This window comes from Canis lupus, chromosome 17 (assembly GCF_003254725.2).
Source record: "Canis lupus dingo isolate Sandy chromosome 17, ASM325472v2, whole genome shotgun sequence".
In the NCBI taxonomy this organism is placed as follows: domain Eukaryota; kingdom Metazoa; phylum Chordata; class Mammalia; order Carnivora; family Canidae; genus Canis; species Canis lupus.
In genome coordinates, this window is record NC_064259.1 from 22,150,775 (window position 1) to 22,166,611 (window position 15,837).

A 15,837-nucleotide genomic window follows, 5' to 3' on the forward strand; every position below is an offset into this window, starting at 1 on the left:
CTCTCTGTGTCTGTCATGGTTAAATAAATAAAATCTTAAAAAAAAAAAAAAAAAAGGAGTCCAAATGGTAGAAAAACATGTGAATGACATGACTTAAAATACATTGGCATAGAATGAAGCAATCTTAAAGGTAGATTTCTATGTACTCACATAGACAGATTTCTGAGTTAAAGAAAAAGCAAGTATCGGAAAGATGAGTAGAATCATACATTTTTTAAAAATATTTATTTATTTATTTATTTATTTATTTATTTATTTATTTATTTATGATAGATAGATAGATAGATACAGAGAGAGAGAGAGAGAGAGAGAGAGAGGCAGAGACACAGGAGGAGGGAGAAGCAGGCTCCATGCCAGGAGTCCGATGCAGGACTCGATCCCGGGACTCCAGGATGGCGCCCTGGGCCAAAGGCAGGCGCTAAACCGCTGAGCCACCCAGGGATCCCAGAATTATACATTTTATGTTAAAAAAGAAAGCTAGGCCTCAAACCATCATGTGTATTTTCTAAAAGGGAGTATGTCTATGTGTGGGTGTGTTTGTGTACACTGGATACTAGCAATAGCTAATACTCGATGAGCACTTATGTCACATTTTTTAAGTATGCTCTACTCATTAACTCATTCATTCCTCACAATAGCCCTATAATCGTAGTTGGTTACTACTGTTGTCCCTATTTTATAGGTGATGAGGTTGAAATTCAGAGAGGGCCAGAACTTGGATGAGTCACATCCCCAGCAAATGGTGGTAGCACCATTTGCATGTAGGTAGTTGGACTCTAACAGGTTTGAGGGTAGAGATCAAAGGGAACTTCAGCTTACTGGTAATGTTTTGATTCTTTTCAGTGGGAATCTAGGCATTTTACTTACAAAATCAAAATTCATAGAAAAAGAGTCCAATTGGAAGAAATTTATTCGATATTTGATGGCTTCCATACTTTTTGGTGGAATCTGTGTTCTTCATATAATAAATGCTATTGGGGCTTCTGAACATTTTGCAATTGTCTGAAGCACTATACTATAATCCCTGTCATTTCCTACAGGGTCTCTCAACTTTGGCACTGTTGACAGTTTGGGCTGGATGGTTCTTTTCTGTAGGGGACTTTCCTGTTCACAGGTGTTTAGCAGTGTCCCTGATCTCTGCACACAAGATGTCAGTAGCCCTCCCCAACCTCTCCCCCCACACCCCCCCCGACCCCCGTCATGACAGTCAACAATGTCAGTAGTGTCCCCTGAGCAAAAGGTGGCAGGGGATGCATAAATCAGTCCCAGTTGAGAAACACCAATATAGTCTCATTGCCCTTCAGGAACCTTCAGAAATCTGTACTTGTGCTGAGCTTTAGAAATATCTTTACTTCACACTCTCAAATTGTTTTCCTTTATGTTTATATAATAGTTGTCATGCCAAGGTCATGCAGAACAATTAGGAATTGAAATAATGGATCCTTTAGTACTCTTCAGTTATTACCCCATTCCTGTCTTACTCCTAAACTCAAAGCCTTTAGGAATTACATATGTCACGTGTGCTGTACAGCCCACTTGCTTTTAGGGTCTCTCTAATTCACTATCTACCTCCTGTCATCCCTCAATCTCAGAAAGGAGGACCACAGCTCTCTACTTGGTACCATATGTAAGGTATGTTTCTCCATTTGTATCTCTCTCTCTTTTTTTTTTTTCCTACTTTTCCATTTGACATATGAGTATGTCCCAGGTCAGTTCTCAGTGTCCTCACAGATTTTGGTGATCAGAACAGTTTTGTATGTTTACACTTTAGAGCTGGTTTTTATAACCTTACTGGAAGGATCCCTCACCATTTAACTTCCAAAGGACTAATATAACTCAAAGATCAACAGGGCACAGAGCCCAATTCTGCCTTTTGCCCAGACTCCCCACCTTTGGGAGATAAATGTAGCTAAGCCAGAAGCAGAATCTTCACCTCTGACTCCACAGCTGCATTACCCTTTATCCTGGCCCACCAGGCCCTCCCACTGAGATTAAGTGTTTAGTGGCATACAAAGGCAGGCATTGGCTAAGAACACTGCTTTACAGGAAGACAGATTTGGGATTAAGCCTGACTACCAGTCTCTGGTATGTCACCCAGTGTCAGCTATTTAACCTGTATAACAGTTTCTTCATCTATAATCCTCACAGAGTTTTTGTCAGGAGTGGGTGAGAAAATTGGATGTATAAAGTGCTCATTATAGTGCCTAGCACATCATAAACCCCTGATACACGGTAAGTTGCTCTTCTTAGTATTACTGTCATTGTCAACATTATCATCATCTTTGTCCTCCTCTTGAAATGTTCAGAGACCCCAGTTTTTGAAAATTCCTCTCCAGATGGTAGGGACTGAGACCTTAAGATAATGTCAGCCCCTGAATTCATTTAGGGCAAGCTAGTGGGGAAGACAGAATAGATATCTGAAATGACAGACAGAAATGACCTAAAGATTTCTCTAAGGGAGCAGCTCTTGACTTTTTGGGGTTACAACCTGAGAACCCCTGACCCCCCTCCTCCCTGAGCCCTGACTACTACAGATTATTTTGTATATTCCACAGAGGATTCACAGACTTCCTTATATACAAGCCCAGACCCTTTAGGAATCTGCTGCCCTCCATTAAAAATCCTTTCTCTGAAGTTTCTTCTTGAGATACCAATCAGTGAGATGGCCACTGGCCACTGCAAGGGGTAAGCTGGCTAAGGACAAGAATCACAGGCAGGAGCAATCCAGCAGCCACTGAGCACTGGCTGCGAGAGATGCTGTGCCAAACATGTTGCAAACATTATTTTATTCAATATGCATGGTAGGAATTGCTGGTTCTCAATCACACGTGTGAATTTTGCAGCACAAGAAGGTTAATTAATTGTCAGAGGCCAACAGTGAGTATGTGGTTGGCAGCATCAGGGCTCAAACTCTGATTTGTCATTTTCACAGCCTTTGCTCTTACATGCTACCTAATGCTTCACAGGGATTGCTGTGCTCCAGAATATGGTACACAGGACACCTGCATCTGTGTGAACTTTCGAGTTAGTTAAGAATGGATTCCAGAGGACAGCCCCATTCTGAGTCTCAGGTCTGGGAGTGGGTTCTGGAACCTGTGCTTTTAACAAGTACCAGGTGATTCTTAGGCTCACTAAATATTTTGGGAGGCACTGGTCATTCCAGTGCCATGTGGCTTCGAGAGTTGGACAGAACTGAAACAAAGACTTTGAAGGGCAGACAAAAAGAGCTAAGAGTATGCCCTACAGGTACTCATATCCTTAAATACATACTGCTTTTGTTTTAGATCAACCCTGGCAGTTTTAATCTCGACCTTATGGTTTTCAATTAACTGAGTCCAACCTTTCTTTTGCTGAAATTTTGGCTTCCTACACTATCTTCTCTTCCTGACTTTCATCACTTCTTAAAAGTTGTGTTTTCTCCCCATTTTTTTTCTTTCCATTTTTTAATGATACTTACCCTTCCCAAGGCCCATGAGAAATGTGCTATGTCTGAATGCTGAAATTGTCACTCTGATTTTCAGGCATCTTGTCATTCTTTTCTTCTGCTTTGTCTTGGTGCACTTGCCTTGCTTTGTCATTCTTTTCCTGTACTTTGCCTTGCTATTTTTTAAATAGCAGCTTTATTGAGATATAATTTATACACCACACAGTTCATCTATTTAAAGTAGATAATTCAGCATTTTTGAGTATATTTACAGAGCTGTGCAGCCATCACCATAATTTTAGAACATTTTTATCACCCTAACAGAAACTCCATACTCATTAGCAGTTATTCCCCATTTCCCCCTAGCCCCCAGCAACTACTGATCTACTTTCTGTCTCTGGATTTGCCTACTCTGGAGATTTGTTAGGTAATGGAGTCATGTAATATGTGGTCTTTGGTGACTGACTTCCACACTTGCAGAAGTGTTCATCTGTGTTTATCATGTACCGGAACTTCATCCCTTTTTATTGATTACTAACACTTCATTGTATGGATACATTTTATTTATCCATCCATCAGTTAATGGACATTTAGATTGTTTTCATCTTTTTTCTATTATAAATAAGCTACAAACCATTCATGTTACAAGTTTTTGTGTAGACAAATGTTTTCAGATTCCTTAGAAGAATGTTCACTCAGGTCTTTTTCCCATTTCTTAATTGTATTATTTCTGTTACTGAATTGTAAGAGTTCTTTATATATTCTGGATACTAGACCTTTATCAGATGTGTGATTTACAAATATTTGCTCCCTTTCTGTGGGTTGTCTTGTTCACTTTCTTGTTGGGTATCCTTTGAAGTCCACCACTTGTTGAAGTTCCTTTTGGCTAGTATTCTTACCTACTTCCTAATATAACCATATCTTATAGTTTTCCCATGTGCGTATTTTCAACCTTTTCTATGTTAGATCATTTATCTCCCTGGTTGAAAATCCAAATTGCCATTTCTTTATTTTATAACATTTAAACATAAAATTATAAACCTAAAATAACTGATACAGAATTCATATCCAGAATAAGGAACTTAAAATTAATAAGAAAATGGCAAAAAAAAAATCCTATAGAAAAATGGCAAAAAGTGTGAACAGACACTTCACAGAAAAGGAAGCATGAATGACTAATAAAATATGAGCAAATGTCTTACCAGTGGGCCACTGTAGACTGTTGAGTGGCTGGAACTATTGAGTGACTCTGGATTTTGCTCAGCCTCTGAGATTTTTTTAAAGATTTTATTTATTTATTCATGAAGGACACACAGAGAGAAGCAGAGACATAGGCAGAGGGAGAAGCAGGTTCCCTACAGGGAGCCTGATGCTAGACTAGGTCCCTGGATCCCAGGACCATGACCTGAGCCCAAGGCAGACGCTCAACCACTGAGCCACCGATGTGCCTCCAGCCTCTGGGGTCTTAAGACTGAACTGGGCTTTCTAAGTCTAAAGACTTAGAAATTTTTCAACCCCCTAGTGAGACCATTCTGATCCTGGCTTGGAAGCTAATCTTAAGAACTCATATATTGGTTAAATTCCCAGCATTTGGAGGAATTTTTTTAAAAACTGGCACAGGCTTTTAAGTTCATTTTTAAAGGTGCTCAAGATTCCCCTGAAGGAGTCCAAGGACTATGGAAGCCTTCTCATTTTAGCAGATTGTCTTGGACCCAAAATTGGACCCACAACAGAATATAGTAGCATCTAGAGGGTCTACCCATCCCAGAGCTAAACATCTGAATCCTTTCTGGAGATCTGAAAGGAGGGATTTTGTACTTAATGGCTGGCCTTTACATCATCTCTAACTGCTCATTTGCATGACAACTAGAAACTCTCACTGAGCTGAAGACCCTAACTTTGGACCAGGGGCTTCCGCACTCAAACATTATAGTAGCCCCTGGCAGATTTACCCTGGAGCTGAGCCAGCGTGGTGCCTCCTGCACCCACCTATTTTTGGAACACTGTCCTTTCTTAGAGATTAAAGTTGCTTTCTTTTTCATTTTAACAAATCGTTGAAAAATTTTCTGTCATTTGCTTAAGTTCACGTCTTTGTCGTAGAATACCTCATTAAACAGATTAAGAACTTTACAAATATTAGATTTTGTTTACCCCTCCCTTTTTATCTTTTGTTTTTGAAGAAGAAAAGACCAGTGACAATGTATTAAAAATTGATCATTTTCCCATTAGGAAATTCTTTTGGTGATGCGACACTCTCTCCAATGCGGATGTTATACTCCTTTTGTCATGTGATGCTGTCCTGTGCAGGGGAGGACACTTAGCACCCTTGGTCCCTACCTGCTGCATGAATGACCCCTGACTAGTGGAGGCCACTTAACATAATCCCATACATTTCCATATGCAGGGTGCTGTTATTCCAATTGAGAAAGAAAATAATAGGCTTTTTTTTCCTTTGAGTGCCAGATTACAAACGGAACACCTTACTGGGTTGTTTATATGAGAATCTTATTCCTGTTCTTAGAAGAGGTTTCTAGGAATCCCAGAAGTACTTGACTCTTACTCTGTGGTTGTCTGGCCTGTTGGTTTTAGATCAGGATCTCATCCCTTGGAGTGTAGTTTCCTGCAGAAAGCGTCACATGGCCTGAGCTAGCACACTTTAGGTTTGGCTCTTCCTGCCCTGACCCTTTCCTGATAGAGTGCCCTTTGAGTCTGACTGCACAGAGACACCTGTTCTGGCACCACAATCAGGTTGTTAGGGCTATTCTTTAAGCTTGCTAAGTTTTTCAAGTGTGGGCAGCCCCCTACTAATAGGTTACATTTCAGATTGCATGCGTATGTTGATTATTTCGAGTCTGGGACATGGTTTGCCATAGAAACCATTCAGTACATAGTTAGGTTACCAAGGAAACTAGACGTACTAAAGAAGTCCTTGAAGCCATAGTGCCTGCCATGTGTATCACCACCTTTTGAGGGACAGAACCCAGCCCTCTTTCTTTCTCTTCAGAGGCCAGTCAGTTGTATACCCTGCCTTGCTGGGGGATGGCTGGGAGCCAGCAGTGATCCAGTCATGGCAGATTGGGCAGGAGTGTTTCACACAAAGGAAATCCATATAACAAGAGGTCCCCAAAGCCCAGGCATGTCTTCTTTCTACAAAGTATGAGTGCAGAGCAAACAACACCTGAGCTGTCACTCAGTTCTAGCTTGTTCATCTGGAACAGTGCTAAGCAGTTTCCCTTCATTCCTTATGAAACCCATTCCACATCCCAGAGCCAGGAGAACTAGAGCAGAGCGAACACAGAGTGGATGACGTACTTTCCTATCTTCCTTAGGTTTTCAAGTGCTTTGGCAATACACCGTTGTCTCTGTGAGCCTTAGGAGGCCCGTCCACAAAAGCTTATTACCCCATGGTATAGGTTCTTCAGTATTAATTGTGAAGCATTTCCCTGTTATATGTCACTTATTACAGTAAAGATAGGAATTGTGAGAACAGTAGGCCTATTGTACTGTTCAAAAGACAGCATGGTAACGGCATTATTGCTGCCATGTTTTTATTGTCTTTGTTAAAATTAAGCTGAATCTAACCTCAGTGTTTGTCAAGCCTGTTTCTCCCTAGCCCTGTCCCCTAGGGTGGTGGGTTACCACCGGCCTGCCAAGCACTGGGTACATAGTACTCAGCCATTGGGTATGACTTTCCTGGAGTCTTCACTGGGTGCCTCCTGGTCAGGGTGCTGGTCATCACCCTTCCAGGGCATCCTTATTTTCATCTTTTCTTGTATATCTTTGCATGCTGGTTAGTAGCAGTCATTTAACTCTAAGTTGCTAGTGTACTTCCTACTTTAGAAGCACACTCTCCACTCTTCCCTTTGCAAGCGAGGTAGGGCTGGTAATGTAATTCCTGTTTTCCAGGGTTAAAATCAACACTCGGGTGCCTTAAAGGACCTGCCCAGCTCTGGCAGCCCTCCTGGTGGGTCTGTAGCTGGCGCCCGGGCCTCCATGGGCCCTCTTCCCATGCCTTCTCCACAGCACCCGTGCCCTCATTGCCTCCTCTAGCTCTCCTTATTCCTTACCCGTAGCTCTCTTCACAGTTGCTTTTTTTCCCCCAGAGTGAAACATCTAAAGCTCCCAGCTCTGGCTGCTCTAGTCGGTGTTCTTCGCCCTTTGGCCCTAGTATACTTCTTACTTCAGCAAATTAGCACCTGAGGACAAGCTCCTGCTGTAGCATATTTATTAGTGGATTGGCACCTTTGCATATTTTATAAAGTGAATTAATGCCTTCGGGTATTCATCTTGGTGCTTAATAATCATATTTTGTTTTATACAGTGTCTTTTCATCAGAAGCATATATTATCTTCCATTATATAGGGGAAGTTAACTAGTTAAATTGCTTGTCTAAAATCATTTTTTGAAGGGGGGAGGGGCAGAGAGAGAAGGAAAGAGAGAATCTTAAGCTGGCGACGGGGAGCTCCATCTCACCACGCTGATATCATGACCTGAGCCGAAATCAGACGCTCACCCAACTCAACCACCTAGGTGCCCCTGCTTATTCAAAAATCTTAACAGTAACAGCAGAAAAGGGGAGAAAGAAACTAATTTCTTTGAGGAGCCCATGTGAACAAGATACTGTACTAAGTGCTTTAAATTTATGATCTCATTTCATCCTTGCAAAAAAACCTCTGAAGTACATAGATAGTATTTTAGGTTCTGCAGGTGAAGAAACTGTAGTCCAGATAAGCTAAGTAACTTATACTGCAAGTAAAAACTACAGGGAATATTAAAATCTGGCTTTCTCTGATTCTAAGGCTTGTATTCCATCTGCTGTGACACATACCAGCTCTTGGTCAAAGAGCAGCATTTTCGGCCCTTATAGTAACAAACAGAAGTGTGCTTGGACACATGGCAGGGAGGGAGAAGCCAGAGTATAGTCTTTTCTTTTTCCTGACTGCGACCAGAAAGGAGCGAACTCACTCCTCTAAACATCGTGGATCTGTGGACAAGTGCTCTGATGTAACTGAGGTAAACTAACCACGAGCAGTCTATAAGTGTTTCAGTGGCTCTTAAAGAAGCACCCTTCTTGGACAATCCCCCATGCTGAGCAGCTAGAAAGTCACTTGGAGAGTCACTTGGAGAACCAGAGAAGGAAAGGCATCCGAAGTCCAGACTGCTGTGTTCTGGCCCTGCTTCTGTCTCTGACTCCAGCTGTGTGACCTGACGTTGGCAAGTCACGTCACCTTTGTGGGTTCCAGTTCCCTCACTGGCAAAAACGTGGGAACTGAGCGGAATGTCTCTCCCAGCATCTGCAGCTTTACCATCATCCATAGAAAGTTCTTTATCATGTTGGTAAGAAAAGGATCCTTAGAAAACAAGACTGTGAGAATGATGGCAAACCTCTGTCGACTCAGCACCCTTGGCAATTACAGCTTTTGAAAGAGCACCGAGTGTGAACAACTCTTAGAGCTTTGACTGTTTTAAAGAAGATAGAGGCCACAGAAGGTAGTGTTGTAATTATATTTGTGAGTAAATAGTTATTGATTATTGAAGATCGGTGAATAATGTTGAGGGTATTTAAGCGTACTTGTAATTTTTGGTTCTACTTTTAGTTTCCAAAACATAGATGAGGTTTTAAAATTTCTCTTGAACACTATGTCTGCAGCATTTTGGCTGATTCCAGATGACTTGTGATGCCTTTTTTATGCCTGCATGCTCTAGGCAGAGTGACTGCTTTTGAGGCAATGGCAGACTTTTTCATTATGCAGACTTTTCTACAATAATTCTTAAATAGTGAGCTAAAACTAATAACTATTACTAATATTTACATAATAAATATGAGAAAAAAATCACAGTTTAGTGTAAGATAGTTCAAAATACTTTGATACAATTTGGTCCCTTCCATAATAAACTAAAATTTTAAACCTTTGCTACTTAATCTACCTCTGGATTTCCTGAAGTGGAATATCCAGTTCAGATCTTTTCTTGGAGAAGAGAGCTTCCAGGTCTGATGTCTTCTTGGGACATAAAGCATTTTAGGTGTCTGTGGTTTTCACAAATTTCCTCACTTTTCATGGGCACTGAATACTTCAGCAGAGAGTTGGGTAGGTTTGTGTTGTGTGGAGACCAGATTATTTATACAGCATTGTAAATAAGTAATAAACCTGATCTTCCAGAGGCTGTTTTTATTTTAAAAGAATGATTTTATAAAAAGTAATTAAAAATGAATCTATCATACTAGAATATATAAGAGTTTTCTGAGGATATATGTCCTCCTGAGGCATTTTAGCTGTAATATGCTGTACACAGCACCGCTCTTCTGTGTGCTCAGAAGACCCACACTTAGAGTTAGCAACCCCCCTTGTAAAGTTTAAACTCTTGCCTTAAATAATTTAGAGTGAGAATCCACGGACCCCTAGGGCTCTGCCCTGGCATCCTGGAACTGCCAAGTCATGTGCTTAGGACTTTGGAACTTTCTTGCCATGTTTTAAATGCTTCTGAGTGGAGCTTTCAGGAACTCCACTGTACACTGGGCAGCTTCTCAGCTCCAGCCAGTGGCCTTGATATCAGCTTCCATTTCTCTCTGCCCAGGGAAGAGCTCTCTCAACTAGGGGATCTTCCCCCTTCCTCATGTCTAACCTGGACCTTTTTGTTTTGGACTAGAGGCAGGAGCTGGGTGGGAAGGAGGCTCTGGGAGGCTTTACCTGCTTCACAGTGAAGGTGTCTGGGGTGAGTGGTTGGGGAGGCAGGAACTGGTGAGCGGGGTAACAATTATAGAGAACCCAGGATGCATGAAGCTGCTCATCCACTCTGAAATCATGCTAATACATTGGCAGAAATATTGGCATGTTGCTTTGTGAAAGTAGTATGATACCAGAAAACCAAAACCAGTATTGTAATCATTAGTGAATTTTTCTTGCTAGGGTAAGGAAGGGAAGGCTTCACAGAAGAGGTAGGATATGAGCTGAGTCTTAAAGGACAGTTGCCAGCTATCAGCTACAGATCCAGTTGATTTGGCCAGTGGCTACACCAGGAGTTGAACGTGAAGTTTATCCTATCTTTGCCTGTAGTTCAGTCTGTAATTTAGTAGGGAGGTGGGGTCTATAGATAGTTCTGTTGCTCTGCAAATCCGCTCTTTACTTCATTCAGCCACTTCTCTTCTACCTCTACGTGTCTTTGTAATAAAAGCTTCCAGGAATCACTTGAGCAGTTTTGTGTGTTATTCTTAGTGGGTAACGCTTCGAAACATTAACACCTCATAACATTTCACTGGGAGTTGTTTTTTTCTCCCCCATGACTTTAGCATTTAAGAATGTAAAGACACATTAGGATTCTGGATCCTGTTTCTTGGATGCTCCTCCTTACAGAGGCTTATTCACAAATGCGTTTTTTTTTTTTTTTCTCTCTCTCTAGTTTTTCTTTTAATAGGCATTAAATTGGTCCATTGTTTGTCACACCTGTTCCCCTGAGCTGCTAGTTGGTGGTTTTGAAAATACAAAGTGTATAATAATCACCTTTGCTTCCTAAAAGACTTTCCTTCTGTTCATTTACATGTGGATTTCTTGATATTGCATTTTTGGAACAGTTTCTCAATTCAGCTTCTTTTTATTCAAGACTTTAGAATGAGTAGTCCAAATCTCAGCCACTTAAATTGCTCTTTAATCGAAGCTGTGTTGAAAAGTAATTGAAATGTTCCACTTTGTGTTGTCATCCTTAAGACCTCTAAATCTTTGTTGAGTGTGTTGAATTGGAATTTCATTTTTTTTTTATTAGATGGCTTTCTGGAACCTCAAAGCAGCACTTCTAAGAGTGTGGTCAGCAGACTACCTGTACCAGTCTTGTAACTTGTTAAGAGTGTAGATTCCTTGAACCTACCCCAGACCTACCAAATTAGAATCTTGATGGCTGAGAAGCCTGCATTTTTATTAACTTTACAGGTGGTTGTATGCATACAGACTTCTGCTGTGAAGTTGGCTCAACATTCACTTATTTGGGGTTTATTACCAAATTTTCTCCAGGACATACACGGTTGAATTCTAGTCTTTGTACAGTCTCTCTTTGATTTGATTTCTATGAAGAACAATCTTAGGAAGGCATAGGGTCCTACTTTCCCTGGTGTTCAGCAGAGCTGCAGAGAATACCAGGTTGCAACACTCTTGTCAAAGCCCAAGTCACCTGGACTCTTGCAGACCTATTGTGTATGGTGCTTTGGAGGTATTTGAGAGCAATGGACCCAGCTCATGATGCTTGGATATCACTTGCCTGGGTCATAGAGGACCACTTATACCTTAGACATTAGACTATAGCTAATCTAAGCTGTGGAGCCTTATAATAATAGTAATTAACATAATGACACTTTGTATTTCTCAAGTGCCTGTGGGCTGATGGCCTTACAATGCCATATTAAACACAGTGTACAACCTGCAGCTGAATACAGAAGTTCTTCTTAGACACTTCTCTTGGATAATGGCATGTTCAACTTGGAGAAATTGAATATTTCTAAGGAAACATTAGCGATTTTAGCGGGAAGTGAGGTAGTAAGGGGGGTAGGGTGATAGCTATTTTGGCATTCCAAGGTCTATCCTGGGTGAAAACAACCCACTTTTGGTTACTTTAATTATTATCTTTAATAACAAGAGGTGTTTAGCTAGAAAACACCCTCATTTTTCCTATTAGCTGTTCTGTGGATTTTACAAGTCCCATTCCCATATTCCTTCTGGATCCTTTATACACCCTTCTTTTCCCTGGCCCTCATTATTTTGTAATCATTTAGAGAGAGAATGTTAAAGAACCTTCTAGAAGGAACATTAAAGATTTCTATGATCAGACCCCTTTGTTTTATGGGGCAAGATAATTGAGACTGGAAAAAATGAAGGAAGAGTCACCCCAAATGGCCCAAAGAGCTTAGCTTAGGTATGGGAGATAGGAACATTTAAGTTCTAGTTATTCTCTATGTATGGCGTTGACAACTATGATCATGTTTTGTTTTGTTTTAAGATTTTATTTATTCATGAGATACACACAGAGAAAGGCAGAGACAGAGGCAGAGGGAGAAGCAGGCTCCCTGTAGGGAGCGCAATGTAGGACTTGATCCCAGGAACCCGGAATCACGCCTGAGCCAGACAGTCAACTGCTGAGCCACTGGTGCCCCACTGTTTTTCATTATATCCTTAGACCTTGTTTGTCTTAGAGTATAAGTTTGTGTCCTTTTACCAACCTCTCCCTATTTCTTCCACCTCCTAGCCCCTGGCAACCACTTTTCTGCCCTGCTTCCAGAGTTCTTGTATTTGTGTGTTCATTTGTGTATCTTTTCTCAACTGAGCTGGAGTCTATATTAAATGAATACAATTTAAAGTTGAGACTCAGTTTGAGTCTTTCAGAGATCCTGTTTAGTTATCAGCATTTTGCCTTCCCTTTTTTTTTTCTTTTATATTCTTTTTTTAAACCTCAACTTTTGACCCTGTGGTAGTCCCTTACCATTGCTGCTTTTTCATTTTCCTTCCATTAGCTTTTTCTGTATGCATTCTATCCCCTTTCCTCTTTCTTTTGCTTTTATGAACAAATCCTGTCACAACTTAGTAATTAAATATCCCAGAAAATAAAACTGAATAAATGTTTTAAAATCCTAAAGATCAACACTTTAGGAAAAGCAGACTTAATTGAAAGATAAAGAAAAAAGAAAAAGTACTGGGAGACTTCTGGAATATTTGAGTTTGTTTTTTTAAGCAGTTCAACAGCTGTAGAAATAGAGAATTCTTCATTATCACAATCTTTAGTCTTCATCTGCTCAGCCACAAGTGTCTGTATAACCAGCACTGCTCTTATGGGTGATTTATGGTGACCTTTGTCTTACAAATAAAATGAAAAATAATTTCTAAGATAACAGACTAAGAATTTGAAGAGGATAGAAAATTTAATCATTTATTCATCAAATACTTGATTGATAGAGAGGGGTCATCTCCTTATAGAGTACACTGTATTTTTTTTTAAGGATTTTATCTATTTATTCATGAGAGACACACAGAGAGGCAAAGGGAGAAACAGGCTCCCTGGAGGGAGCCCAATGTGGGACTCGATCCCAGGACCCCAGGATTATGACCTGAGCCAAAGGCAGATGCTCAACCACTGAGCCACCCAGGTGCCCCTAGAGTACACTGTATTTTAATGCAGACTGATGAGAGGCCTGGTGGTTTATGCAACCTGCTCTTCATCTTCATAGTAAGATGACTGAGCTAAAGGTACTCTGTACATATAAGAAATGCTTGGGAAAGATGGAAGGGGCCATGCAAAACCTTGTAATTTCTTATTCAAAACAGCTCAGTTCTATAAATATTTACTGGGGATCTAGAAAACAAATATTTGTATGCTAAGGACCAGGTGCTGGAGATACTGAGCTATAGAGAGAAAGGTAGAAACAGTGGGGGAACATAGCAAATTCATTCATTTCTCTGGGGAAGCAAAGTAGTCATGGAAACACCAACCATGTAGTTCCCCATACTAACCACCAGATGGGACTCTCAGCCATAGGCAGCTCAGTTGCTCCTCCAGTGGGCTTCCTATTGGATAGTAGGGGGAGAAGGTGTGGAGGTAGTTGCCTTATATGCGGGTAATCCACAACACGAGGCACTGTACTGTAGGCAAAATATTCCCTTTATTGTTTTTATCTCTCTGAGAAGAAAATTAGAGTAATTTTATTAGATTTATTTATCAAATGATGCTAGCTACTATTAGCTCTTCCTTTTCTGATGTTTACAGATTTAAGTTTTGGGGCAAGTACAGATATATTTTTCTGAGCATATGTATCAGAGTTAAGAGAGAGCATGAAAAAAGTTATTTCCTGTTTTCTCTGACTGGGATCTTGCCTTCTTAGTTAATTCCTATTCCTTCAAGACTCAGCTCAAATGTCCCCTCCTCTTCGAAACCTTTCGGCACTCTTTTACCAAGCAGAGTTAAGAACGCCCTCTTTCGTCCTCCTATGTGGCTGTTTATGGTCTATGATAGCTCCTATCTCATTGAATAATTTTTTTAATGATATTATGTCTGCCACTAATTAGGAGATTCTTGAGACTATGTATTATTTCTTTTTCTGTGTCCACCATTGAGTACAAAACCGAGTGCAAAACCTCACAGGTATTAGTCACAGAGTAAGCAAGTGTGAAATATTCATGAACTGTACTTTCTATAGACTATTTAAAGAGTATTAAGTTATTAATAGTTACTGAGAAGTCTTCCTCGGGGTTATAAATAAGCTATCAGGAGTCAGCTTATAAAATAATTGATTCTAGAAAACTTCTAGAAGGAAGCATTTATCTTAAGAGGGAAAGGGTTATAGGATTACGTCCAAGGACCACAAAATATGAAAGGCTTATCTTACTTGAGGCCTACTCCCATTGCAGCAGATGTGTGGAATTTTAAGACTTACTTGGAAGTTTAATTTTGTGGCTTATTTGGAATGCATTTTCTTACTACTTTAATTGAAAAAAAAAAATAGGTCCTTTCCTTAAATGAGTTTAAGTAGTCTAGGGATATCTTTGAGTAGTAGTCCAAATTTTATTCTATATTATAAATTTTTAAGAGGATCTTAATGGGAAAATGTGATTCACTTCAATCAATTCAAGTGATTGAAATCTGTTTTATAGCCAGCTTTTCTTTAAAGTGAACTATGTATTTCCCTTTAGAAAACAAACATATCCGTCTATAATTTTTAGACTTCTATGAAAATGAAAATAGCTCTTTAACTTAAGACTGTAAGACTTTTCCTTATAAAAATAACATCCTAATAATTTCCCTGTGTATGGAAAATTTCAATTTCTCTAATCTCGACTGGAAAAGTTTCTCCAAGGCAATTTAGAAAACTAAAGAAAAAAGTATTTCATCATCTTCAGCAAACATTTATCAAGTTCCTGCAATGGGAAGGTCATATTACCAGTTCCTTGGAAAAACCCCACTTATCCAAAAGTGAGACTCCTAGCAAGCCCCTGGAAAAGAGCCTTGATCCCTACATGCAGAAAAAGGGAGTCTGAGTAGCTACATAACCTATTTTAAAAATGCACTCAGCTGTTTTGTTTTATACTGACCTGGAAACTTGGTTGGTCTATTTTTATAGCCATAGTATATATGGAACAACAGATTAGAAGGCAGGTAGGCTGCAATGGATAGACTTGCTTTGAAAGCAGCAGGAAAGACAACTATACAAAGCAGGAAAAATAAAAAATACAATATGTTAACTGACATCCTCAGAGGTGGTTCCACACCATTGATAGTGTTTGTACTAAAATCCATTAATTCTGGTAGGCAACTTATTTAAGGATATGGGCTGTGGGGCCAGACAGGCCTGGGTTCTAGTCTCACATCTACCACCTACTGATGATACAGTCATGAATAATTTACCCACCATTCAGACTGAGCTTTTCTTCTGTGACAAAAAT

General features: G+C 40.1%; 1 protein-coding gene across 13 annotated transcripts in view; it reads left to right on the forward strand.

Moving 5' to 3' along the window:
• Nucleotides 1-15,837, forward strand: part of BABAM2 (BRISC and BRCA1 A complex member 2) — a 449,505-nt gene that overhangs the window by 282,303 nt on the left and 151,365 nt on the right. The window lies entirely within an intron of this gene.